The sequence below is a fragment of the Anolis sagrei genome, chromosome 2 (genome assembly GCF_037176765.1).
Source record: "Anolis sagrei isolate rAnoSag1 chromosome 2, rAnoSag1.mat, whole genome shotgun sequence".
Classification (NCBI taxonomy): domain Eukaryota; kingdom Metazoa; phylum Chordata; class Lepidosauria; order Squamata; family Dactyloidae; genus Anolis; species Anolis sagrei.
In genome coordinates this window covers 278,238,387-278,251,244 of record NC_090022.1, presented here as the reverse complement: position 1 = coordinate 278,251,244, position 12,858 = coordinate 278,238,387, and the positions used below count along the sequence as shown (strand labels likewise).

Below are 12,858 nucleotides of genomic sequence, written 5' to 3'. Positions count from 1 at the left end.
GCTCCAGCTTCTGCCAACCTAGCAGTTTGAAAATATGGAAATCTAAGTAGATCACTAGGTGCTGCTTCTGCGGGAAGATAACGGCGCTCCATGCAGTCATGACCTTGGAGGCGAATATGGACAATGCCGGCTCTTTGGCTTAGAAATGGAGATGAGCACCACCCCCCAGAGTTGGATATGACTAGACTTAATGTCAGGGAAAACCTTTACCTTTACTTTACTAAGAAAACGTTTGGATATAATCTTAGGTTTCCTACAAAAGTATTCAATGTTTTATGTTTCTGAGTTTATCATTTCATATGTTCTCTTTTGCTTCTAGAAGCCACTGGAAGAAAGACTGTCAGTTCCAAAATATCTGGGGCACAATCATTCTTTGAGATACATTTCTTTTTCCCTTGTGACTATCAAGTGTTTCCCTTTTACTTCGGTTTTAGCATTTGACAAGAAATCATTTTGACAATTCAAAAACCCTTTGTCTGACTCTCCACACTAGAACTGTAAACAAAACCTATGACAAATAATAACCTTTGCTGAATAACATAAAGGTAAAACTCATATGCACTGGGAATTCATATCAATATTCTTTCCTACATGAATTGCGTTCATGTTTGGCTACATTCTGCACAAGACATGAAATGCCAGAGATTGGAAGACTTGTTTTTTTGACCACATCTCCCATAATTCACTAATCAAGGGGTATCCTGGAAACTATAATCTGGAAAACATTTGTTCTCCCCAAATCTGTTCCAAGATGGTTTTCCAGTTCTATAACATGCTCAGTTCAAAACAAAAACAACTTAAGAAAACTTACTTCCAAAGACCTGAGTGTCCTGACCCCATCGGTTAATGCTTGTTTTTAAAAATCATTAAAGAAAAGGCTCATTGATAACCAGAAACCACACAGGATCATCTCTGAAGCCCCTGCCGGAGCCAAATGCCACTGGCAATGACCCTGGGATCGCTTTCACTGGACGTTCTGCCAACGCCACCTCCTCCTCCGCAGGATTTCTCAGAGGGGGTGGGACTCAGGGGGAGGAAAAGAGCAAGGCCTGAGTCATTCTTCGCCTTCTCCCCCAGCAAACGTGTCACGGCCCAGCTGCAACCCACAACTAACCTCACTCAAAAATTCTCCCAATATTGTTTTCAAGGAAACAACGTTACGTACCAACTACAGAAGAATAGAAGACGGAACAGTGAAGACGTGGGAATAATAGAAAGGAAAAACTGTTTTGTTGAAGGGCAAATCATTGGAGACATTCTTAAAGAATGGAAGCCTTTCTATCAATATATATCTGAGGGAGCAGAAAAGTAGGCATGGGCAAACTTCAGTCCTCCAGGTGTTTTAGACTACACATCCCACAATTCCTAGCTGTTAGGAATTGTGGGAGTTGTAGTCCAAAACACCTGGAGTTTTATTCAGCTGTGTGGAAGGGGCCTGTCTCCCTCACCTCAGCTCAAACATACATATTTAAGGGAATCAGATTAGCACTCATACTCCACATTGGGGTGAATTATGAGATGAGGGGGCGGTCTGTCCTTCTCCCAGCTGAGTGGCAACCGTCAAAGAGGCATCAGTGCCAAGGTTTCAGCTGCTTGACATTTAGGGCCAGTAAAGGGGGGCAAAAACGTTGGGAATGGGCTGTCTCTGTTCCTCTCCTCCTGCCAAGTTCTTGAGTGGGTGGAGCAGCATTAAATCTGAGTGGGTGGGCAGGAAAAGTCACTTGTTCCTCCAAGGAAAATACAGGATGTATCCGTCCTGAACAGGATTAAAGATTCTTACAATACAGAAGTTTTTGCCAAATTACAAGAGAGATTTGCTACTGTGTGTGGCTACAAAGTAGGCATGGGAAAACTTTGGCTGGTAAAGGTAAATATAAAGGTTTCCCTTGATATTAAGTCTAGTCATGTCTGATTCTGGGGGGTGGTGCTCATCTCCATTTCTAAGCCAAAGAGCCGGCGTTGTCCGTAGACACCTCCAAGGTCATGGGGCCAGCATGACTGCATGGAGCACCATTACCTTCCCCCCTTATCTACTCATATTTGCATGTTTTCGAATTGCTAGGTTGGCAGAAGCTGACCCTAAGAGTGGGAGATCACCCTGCTCCCTGGATTCGAATCACTGACCTTTCGGTAAGCAAGTTCATCAGCGCAGTGATTTAATTCCCTGCGCTGCCCAGAGTAGGTAGGCTGGTAGGAACTGTGACAACTGAGAGGCTGAAGTTTGCCCATACCAGCTGTAGAGGAACACTTTCAACACCAGAGAGAAAACTGCAATTTAAAATGGAATTGAGATTCTCTTGGAAGGTATTGAGGGAACAAGGGACTCCACAGGACTCTCCCATTTGTCATGAACCATATGGTGCAAAACTGAACCATGCCCCCCCCCCGCAAAGGGACTCCCCCTCTAAAAGACTCTGAATTTTTTTAAAAAGTAGGAGAAAACTTTTCAAACAGAAATCAAGTAAGTAAAAACATCATATGGTAGATTTGGTTTCCAAAAATAAAATGGTCTCTTACAGTTTACTATTGTTTATATTTTTGAATTAGCAATCCCCCCCCTCTCTCTCTATATATATGGGGGGGGGGGCTAAACTACTTCAACTACTGAGTTGCTGAACTTGCTGACCGAACAGCCTCAGGCCCTAACAGCCTCAGGCTCTTTCCTTAAGCAGCTAAGGGGGGAAAAGAAAGAGCCTGAGGCTGTTAGGAGTTGAAGTCCAAAATACCAGGAGGGAGGGCCCAAGTAGAAGTGTAGAAGCACCCTAGTTAAGACTACTAGGATTCCACTTTAAAGAGCAGTGGCTCCATCCTATTGGATTCTGGGATCTGTAGTTTGGAAAGGAGTGATTAGAATCCTTGGCCTGGGTAGGAATAATCGTCTGAGCCTACTTTAGCTGCTCTGGCTCAATGCTATGGGGTCTCCTGTAGCTTTCCAAGGGTCTTCTGTGCCAAAGAGCGCTGGTGCCTCCCCAAACTACAACTCCCAGGTGCCAAACTGCATTCTTTCTAAGGTCTAGGTGCCGCACAAAGAGTGGCGCAGCCAACAACCAATGGGTTAAACCCTTGTACCGGCTGGACTGAAGACCGACAGGTCTGAGGTTCGAATTCGGGGAAGGCGTGGATGAGCTCCCTCTGTCAGCTCCAGCTCCCCATTGCTGGGACGTGAGAGAAGCCTCCCACAAGATGGTCAAACACCAAAACATCCAGGTGTCCCCTGGGCAACGTCCTTGCAGACGGCCAATTCTTTCACACCAGAGGCGACTTTGCAGTTTCTCAAGTCGCTCCTGACACAAAACAAAAAATCTTTCTGGTTGAATCGTCGCTCACAACTGTGTGTGTGATGTGAAAGCACACACACACTCCACTCCATGGGAAGCTCTCTCAATGCCTCCCCCCCCCAACTCCCCTCCTTCCCCCTCCTCACCGCCTCCTCCTCCTGCGTGGCCTCCATCCTGCGGCGCCCATGGCCTTTCCCGACGCCCGCTGCCTTGCCAGGTGGGCCTGGCCTCCTTCCTGGGGCCGGAGAAGGCGGCCGGGAGGGCAGCGGATGGGGCAGGTTGGCAGCCCTGGAAAACAACCCCGAGCCTTGGCTTCGAGCCCAAAGCAGCCTCCTTTGGGGGTCTGGCGGGGAAACTCCTCCGCGTCCCAGGCAGAGAGGCTCTGTCCCTGGCCTTGCTGTTGCTGCTGCGGCTTCCGAAAGGAAAATGCGGCCGCCTCTGGGAGAGAAAGCCTCCTCTGGGAAGAGGAGGAGGAGGAGAGGAGAGAGGAGGAGGAGCCCAGGAGCAACAAGCGCCTGCTTGTGTCGCCCGCCCGGGCGTCTACACTGTCGAATGGACGCAGTTTCGCGCCACTCCCGGGGAGGGGGCTGCCCCGGCTCAATGCTGTGGGATGCTGGGAGTTGTAGTTCGAGGAGGCGACGGCTGTGCGCCAAGGCTGTAAGTCACACTGCACCTAGGCTGCGAAGGAGATGCACGCCAGGAATGCCTATGGTTAGTGCAGGCGTTCATTATGGAGAACTCAAACTAGTTAGATAAGTAGAGTACTTTCTTTATTTTGTGTTATTGTCCTAAAAGAGGCAGCATCCCTTCCATGAGAAAGGAGGAGAATATTTTTTTTAGGAACAGGGTTGCCACCCATGGTATTTAATCACTTCTTCCTCTTCCACTTCCCCTTCCTCCTCCCCCTCTTCGCCCTCTACTTCCTCCTCCTCTTTCCCTTTTCTTCTTCTCTTTTGTTTCCTTCTTCTTCCTCTTTCCCTCCTTTCACCTCTTCTCCTTCCTCCTCTCCCTTCCTCTTCTCCTTTTCCCTCTTCTTTCTCCTCTTCCTCTATCCCCTCTTCTTCCTTGTCTTCTTTCCCCTCTTCTTCTTCCTCCTCCTCTTTTCCCTCTGCTTCTTCCTCCTCTTTCCCCTACTTCTCCTTCTTCCCCGTTTTCTCCTTCCTCTTCTTTCCCATCTTCCTCTTCTTCTTCTTCCTCCTCCTCTTCTTCCTCATTTTTCCCTCTTCTTCCTCCTCTTTCCCCTCTTCTTCTTCTCCCTTTTCTTCCTCCTACTCTTTCCCTCTTCTTCCTCCTCTTTCCCCTCTTCATCCTCTTCTTTCCCTCTTCTTCTTCTTCCTTCTCCCCTTTCCCCTCTTCTTCTTCTTCCCCCTTTTCTTCTTCCTCTTCTTTCCCATCTTCCTCCTCTTCTTGCCCTCTTCTTCTTCCTCCTCTTCTTTCCCCTCTTCTTCTTCCTCCTCTTCTTTCCCCTCTTCTTCTTCCTCCTCCTCTTTCCCCTCTTCTTCTTCTTCCCCCTTTTCTTCTTCCTTTTCTTTCCCCTCTTCCTCTTCTTCTTCCTCTTCTTTTCTCTCTTCTTCCTCAGAGAAATGTTCGATTAGGCATAAAGTCACAAACTAGGAAATCTGCTTTTGTTTCCTTTGTACACATTACATGGCTCAATTTGGAGTTCTGGGAGCTGTAGTTTTACAAGGTCTTTGGCCTTCTCTGCCATAAAGAATGAGTGCCCCACCAAACTACATTGAGCTAGGGCAGTTTAGGTGGTCTCAAACTGCATTAAATCTCCAATAAAAATGCAGCCCTAAGTGCCAAAGGACTCTTATCATAATCACAAACATCTTGAAGTGGTTCAAGCACAAGTTCATGGCCCCGAAAATGAGTATTCCGGAATGGAGTAAACAGACATTTCAAGGGCAAAACACCACATTTCTTTCTTCTCTTGTCACCCTTTGCTGTAACTGTACATTTTCTCTATGGAAGAGGATTAACAAAAGGAGAAAGGCCCCAGTTATTTCAATTACACAGTCATCAGGATCAGAATGCCTCTGTTATCAAACTCTATATTCAAGAAGTACTGGCTGGTAACACGTTGTTGTTGTTATTGTTACTACAGGTAAAGGTTTTCCCCTGACATTAAGTCCAGTCACGTCGGACTCTGGGAGTTGGTGCTCATCTCCATTTCTAAGCCAAGGAGCCGGCATTGTCCGTAGACACCTCCAAGGTCATGTGGCCAGCACGACGTCATAGAGCACTCATACCTTGCTACTACTACTACTAATATTATTTTATGTATTTATTTACCATCGAGGGACTCAACAACAATATTACAAACAATCATTAAAAACATCAAATTCCATATTAGACTAAAACATTAAAATAGCAAAATGCAGTCATATAATTACAATGGTCAGTCGTCACAATAAAATCATTGTTCGTCATCATCCATCCATATTGCAGGATATTGACTCACTTGTCAAATGCCAGTTTCCAGAGCCAAGTTTTCACCTGTTTTCTGAACATCAAGATAGAAGGGGCAGTTCTGATCTTCAGTGGGAGAGAGTTCCAGAGCCAAGGGGCCACCACTGAGAAGGCCCTGTCCCTCGTCCCCACCAGACGCGCTTGTGAGGCTGGTGGGACCGAGAGCAGGGCCCCTCCAGACGATCTTAACAGTCTTGATGGTTCATAGGGGAGAATACGTTCGGACAGATAAACTGGGCCGGAGTCGTTTAGGGCTTTATAGGTTAACACCAGCACTTTGAATTGTGCTTGGAAGCTAATTGGCAGCCAGTGGAGCTGGTGCAACAGAGGAGTAGTATGCTCCCTGTACCCCGCTCTTGTTAGTAGTCTGGCTGCCGCTCGTTGGACTAATTGAAGCTTCCGGGCAGTCTTCAGAGGCATCCCCACATAGAGAGTGTTGCAGTAATCTAAACAGAATATAACCAAAGCGTGTTTATTTCTACCCTGCCTTTTCGCTCCACAAGGAGACTCTATTTTATAGGCTCTATTTTATGAGCGTGGCATACCTGTACTGTGTTTTGTATAAGTCACAGTTGTCCTTATTCAAATGTAGTTCTTGGGGGACACATTTAAGAGCTTTATATATGACTTAATGTAATTCCAGTACCAACACTCTAGATACTATAGAATCATATTTATTTATTTATTTATGACATTTATATGCCACCCTTCTCACCCCAAAGGGGATTCAGAGTGGCTTACAAGTTATATATATATACAATGTATATTATTAGCATAGTACAATATCAATATTAAATATTACTATATTGTACTATAAAGGAGCCCCCGGTGGCACAGTGGGTTAAAGCACTGAGCTGCTGATCTTGTTGACCGAAAGGTCGCAAGTTCAAATCCGGGGAGTGGCGTGAGCTCCTGCTGTCAGCCCCAGCTTCTGCCAACCTAGCAGTTCAAAAACATGCAAATATGAGTAGGTCAATAGGTACCGCTCTGGCGGGAAGGTAACGGCACTCCATGTAGTCATGCCAGCCACATGACCTTGGAGATGTCTACGGACAACGCTGGCTCTTCAGCTTAGAAATGGAGATGAGCACCACACCCCAGAGTTGGACACGACTGGACTTAATGTCAAGGAAAAACCTTTATCTAATAATATTACAATATAATACTACACCATTATAAATATTATATGTATATACAATATATTATATTACATTACATTATATTATATTATTAGAATAGCACAGGAGACAAGGTGGAACTGTCCTCTGCCTCCCCCCTTCACTCTGGCCCAGAGCAGCAGTTGGTGCTGGGGGGAGGGGTCCCCAACTGATGACATATAGGCCATCAAGTCCAACCCCCTGTCATGCAGGAAAAGCACAAAGTATCCACAAAAGATACTTGAAAGCCTCTGAGGAAGGAGATTCCACTACAGACCAAGGTAGAGAGTTCCACTGTTGAATAGTTCTTAATGTTCAGGTGGAATTGCCTTTCCTGTAGTTTCAACCTATTGCTCCGTTTCCTAGTTTCCAGAGCAGTACCAAACAGGGTGGTTTTGTTGTAGAGAAAGGCTTGTAAAACATAGGATAGAGAAGACAATGAAAAGGCCTCCTGATGCCATAAGGCACAGCCCAAATGACAAGGTTCCGCTTATCTATGCATGAGCTTTAACAAATAAGCTCTCCCATTATTCTCCCCTTTGCATCCTGTCTTTATTATCCCATCTCTCCTATCATAAAAGCTCCCAGCAACCACAATGAAAGCAAGCTGGTCTGTGAGTGCTGCCTTTTGCCTTGAGCCATGCGAAGGGTGTGGGGAGAAAGACTCAGCGCTTTATCTTAAGCCTGAGATAATTGCAGGTTTGGCTGCCACAGAGCACTGGGACAATAAAAAACATATTTTGACTATGAGAGATACACATGATATACAGAAGCTTTCAGAAGGGTGGGATTACAACTCACACCTTCCTCTTGGTCATTGGAGATGAGGGAGGTTGTCATTGCCAGAAAGGAAACAAAAATCCAGAAAGCATCCAGAAGCTTCACTAAAAATAGAGAACACACCCCAAAAGTTCAGTACTGTATATATTCGTATACTAGTTAACTTCATGTATAAGTCAAGAGCAAGTTTTGGATTTTATACAACCCATGGATAAGTCGAGGGTTCTTCTATGGAGAGGGGAAAGCAGCAATGCCAACGTAGGGAGTCGGCTTCCCCGACCTCTTACCATTTCTCCACCACGGCATTAAAAAGAGAAGAAGCCAAAAATGGCAATATATCAGAAGGGGTAGAGGGGGTTGGTGCTTCTTTTAGGTTTTCCCAGGATGGACTAAGCTCATGCCTTTTGCAACTCTATGCAGGGAAAGTGATGACTGGTGGTTTGAATCCAGGGAGTGGGGTGAGCTCCCATTGTTAGGCCCAGATTCTGCCAACCAAAAACATGCACATGTGAGTAGATCAATAGGTACCACTTTGGCAGGAAGTTAATAGCGTTCATGGAGTCATGCTGGCCACATGACCTTGGAAGCGGCTACAAACAACGTCAGCTCTTTGGCTTAGAAATGGGGATAAGCACAAACCCCCCAGAGTAGGACACAACTAGACTTAATGTCAAGGGAAACCTTTACCTTTTTTATTCACATTGATTCATGGATATGTTGACTCAGGTTTTTGCCTTGATTTTTGATTAGCATTTCTAGACTTATATATTAGTATATAGGGTAGTCTCTTATGTACCTGGCATGCTTGGGTTAGGTATTTGAATGGGCCATGATGGGTATATGTATCAAGTTTGGTCAAGAACCATTGTGGGTGGGATTTACACAGCTCTCTGGCGGTGGGTGGACTACAATTCCCATTATCACCTATCACCCCTCCCCCCAAAATCCCTCAGATTTTTTTGTTTGTTTTTTGCATTGGATTGTGAGGTGTATGCATGCCAGGTTTTGTCCAGGAACATCAAACCATGTAGGAGTCTTTGTGGATCAAACATACATATAAATAAATGTATTTGGACTTTTATATGCCATAGATCAGTGATTCCCAACCAGTGGTCCCCAAGAACAAAAATATGGTCCACGGCCTCACCATTACTACACCATTGCCTCAAAACCATGCAGCAACGAGAGCAACTGGTCTCGCAAAACCCTCTTGGAGTTCTGAGGCAATGGGGATGTTGGGAGAAGAGAGGCTGACTACTTATGAAAGATTACTATGACTACATCCGTTCTAGATTATTAAATATGGTTTTCTGTGGGTGAGCAGATGGCAACTACTGGATGGCATATGTTCTGTATCAGAAACTAGAGCTGATGTGGTCTACCCAATGCAGTTTTCTGAATCAGCACCCCAAATAAGCAAACCAAATGTAAAGTTGACCAAAACCTGATTCGTAACTCTTTTGGTACTAATGCTGGAGCAGGCATGTAGCCGGGAAGGGGGGGGGGGCTTGAGGGGCTTCAGCCTCCCCCCCCCCCCCAAATTCTCATGGTGGTCCGCGAGAAGGCCTTACTGGAACATTATTTAAACTGTTATGTTTATTCATATCATGATCTGATCACCATGCTCAATATATCCCATATGTATGGGGGTATTAGGGTAACAATACAAAAGGTTTGCTAGGATAGACCCTCTTTCACTCAGACTCAGCCCCCCCCCCCCCGAACCAAACTCAGCCCCCCTCCCCTGAATCAAAATCCTGGCTACGGGCCTGTGCTGGAGAGTGGTCCCTGGTCAAGTGGTCCCTGGTCAAAGTGGTCCATGGTCAAAAAAAGGTTGGGAACCACTGCCGTAGATAGATTTTCTGAGTGGAAGCATCTACCTGTTGTTTCAAGAATGAATCGTTCCCAATGCTATCTTTCTAGAGGTCCCCAAGAATAGCATGGAGATGCTATTCCATGCAGTCCTGCGATCACTGATAACAAGTACATATCGGCATGATTGCTCTTTCATGTGTCTGCCTTTCTTTAATGTGCCAATCTGTGTCCCCCAATCCTCCTACTGTACTCTAGCTGTTCATTTTTGAAATTTTAAAGCAATTTTACAATTACAAGCATGGTTAATACAAAATTCAAATACAAGTCAACATTTAAAAAATATGTGGCCTGGGAATGACAGAGTGTGAGCAGATGAGGAGTGGAATCCTGTCCCTTGACATAATTTTAGTGCCAGCATGCTGACCCATAAGTGAAATGGCCTTATTGCACCAAGTAAGTGATAGGAATGTGGTGTGATTTGCAGTTATTGATGGGCTTTGCACATCAGTAGTGCGGGTCAGATTAATCATGAGGAGGTAGACTAGCAATGGGATGTGCACAGTGCTGTGCAATAGGAATGGCACTGCTTCAACACTGACTTGCTTGCCTCCTGCATGCAATAAAAGTATAGAGAGGCATGGGCAAACTTTGGCCCTCCAGGTGTTTTGGACTTCAACTTCCACAATTCCTAACAGCCGGTAGGCTGTTAGGAATTGTGGGAGTTGAAGTCCAAAACACCTGGAGGGCTGAAGTTTGCCCATGCCTGCTCTAGAGTCTACTTTGTAGCCCTTCATGATAGGCTGACTTGGACCTAAACTTGACAGCATTAATCTATCACCAATCTACACTGATGCAAAAAATAGATTTGTGGACATTGCAGCTAGATACTTAGGAATTACGAAAGCTGCACCTGCTAAACATCCATTCAGAGTGATAGCCTGTACCAAAGGCCTGTTATCCATTCTATTTGGTCAGCCATAATAAAGAGAAAAGATAGAGTCAAAATATCATACTTAGCCCTGTTTTGCAGGTCTAAGATGGACCCACATGGCTTAGACTCTTACTGCGTGTTAAGAGTATATTAAAAGTATTTTGAGAGTCAGAGAAAACGTTTTGGTTTCATTTCAGGTGAAAGTGAGAAGCATGAGATATTTTTAATTCCCTAGAGAATTCCCTAGAGACATTTTGTCTTTGCTTAGGCATGTGGGCTTAAAATTTATTTGGAACAGGGGAGGAGGGGCAAGCGGATGCTTTCATGGTGTGAGACCTTTCCTGACCGTAATTGTTTTCCATTTCCGCAGTTTTGACTTGGTGCCTCCTTTCCTCGAGATAATGAAGGATATAGGAAAGCTATTCTTCAGTAACAAATCCTGTTGTGTGCCGACTTCTCTGTTTCCTGTGAGCATTTTAAAGACACAAAGGGGCCAATCCGTTGGAAAGTCCTTGTGCTGAAGCCTATGGAAATGAAAATTTATTGCAAAATCAGACTGCTTTTGTTCAACTCCCTTCAGTCAGTGTGGGGATTCCCTCAACAGGATGCAGGCAGGGTACATTGCTTCACTTTCACCAAAACAGTATATGTTGTAATTGGCCACTTTGATTAGCATTGAATGGCCCTGCAGCTTCAAAGCCTGGTTGGTTGCTGCCTGGGGAAATCCTTTGTTGGAAGGTGTAAGCTGGCCCAGTTGATTCTTGTCTTGAATTCCCCTGCATTTTGTGTGTTGCTTTTTATTTACTGTCCTGGTTGTTGCATGTTTTATATACTGGTAGTCAGATTTTGTTCATTGTGATGGTTTCCTCCTTTCTGTTGAAATTGTCCACATGCTTGTGGAATTCAGTGGCTTCTCTGTGTAGCCTGACATAGTGGTTATTAGAGTGGTCCAACATTTCTGTGTTCTCAAATAATATGCCATATCCAGGTTGATTCATCAAGTGCTCTGCTATGGCAGACTTCTCTGGTTGAAGTAGTCTGCAGTGCCTTCCATCTTCCTTGATTCGTGTTTGTGTGCTACGTTTGGTGATCCCTATGTATCCACAGCTACATGGTATATGGTAGACTCCTGCAAAGTTGAAAGGATCTCTCTTGTCCTTTGCCAAGTGTAAGCTTTCACTGATTCTTTTTTTTCAATCGGGTACCTTGACTTTTGAAGATTATTAAGAGTGTAAATTATTCCCAGAAGGGTAGGACTGAAAACAACCTTAGCATACACTGTTCTTATATCAACTGGGCTTACAATTTTGCAATCAACAACAGATTAGAAACATCAGTTTTCAGACCTAAATTCTTTCCAGTTATAGGCAATAAAGAAAAAGGGAGTTTTGATACAAACACAGTTCTATGAGTGTGTTACACATTGAGTATCCCTAATCCAAAATGTTTCAGAACATTTGTGTTGGAGCTTGGAGTTTTTTAAATTTTTATTTTGGAACACTTACATATACACAATGAGGTAATAATAATAATAATAATAATAATAATAATAATATATTTCTAGACCACCCTTTCTTTCGAAGGGAACTCAGGGCGGTTTACATAGAGACGGGCAAACATTCTGTGCCTTACAAAGTACAAACAACATCAGAAATAATACAAAATAATGCACAATAACAATAGTAATATAATAGTATATTAGTATATATGAACATAAAGAGATATTTGGATATCAAGTCTAGACACAACATTTATATGTCACATACACACCTTGTACACAAAGCCAAAAGGGAATTTATACACAATAGTCTTAATAATGTTGTGCATGAAACAATGTTTGTGTTCACTTAACCACCAGAAAGCTAACATATCACTATTTTGGGGGATTTGTATTTCAGAATTCTGAGTAAAAGATACTCAATCTGCATTCAATAGTTTTTCCCTGAACACTTCCGCAAGCGAGAAATATTTCTAAGCTTAATATTGTTACACAAGAGCATATTTTGCCGCTAAATCACATTGCAACATTGAAGAAAAGTATGTGCTCAAGATGTGCTGGTAATGATGCATGCACATCCCTTTTTTGCAGCACCATAACCTAACCATTTTCAAAACTATTGATGATGACTGGATAACATTTAGAAGAAAAGACTTAAGATTTTGAAGACTTACAGTTCAGCAAATCCGATGCTGGATCTGACATATGTTGTGCTTCATTCACGAGGAAACGGCTTCTGCCTCAGGGGTGTTGAATCACTGGAAACAGCCAAGGTTGTCAGGCTGGGTCCGGAGGGAACTTCTGCAAGATCACATTTATCTCCAGGGAGCTCTAGTGTTAAAGTGAACATTTGAAAAGGACATGGAACAGTTTGTTCATCAAATTTCACCTTGTCCTGCCAAAGATTGCAATAGGATAGACAGCATG

At 44.1% G+C, this 12,858-nt stretch overlaps 1 protein-coding gene across 3 annotated transcripts in view; it reads right to left on the bottom strand.

The window, feature by feature from the left end:
- Positions 1-12,627, bottom strand: part of LIFR (LIF receptor subunit alpha) — a 115,102-nt gene extending 102,475 nt beyond the window's left edge. The window contains exon 1 of one of the 3 annotated variants that reach the window (XM_067464633.1): positions 12,606-12,627. The gene's annotated coding sequence lies outside the window, so the exon portion shown is untranslated. Of the gene's footprint in view, positions 1-811; positions 919-3,424; positions 3,859-12,605 lie in introns of those variants that run through there. The other 2 variants (XM_060761411.2, XM_067464631.1) reach the window with 2 other exon arrangements.
- Positions 12,628-12,858: the final 231 nt, after the last annotated feature.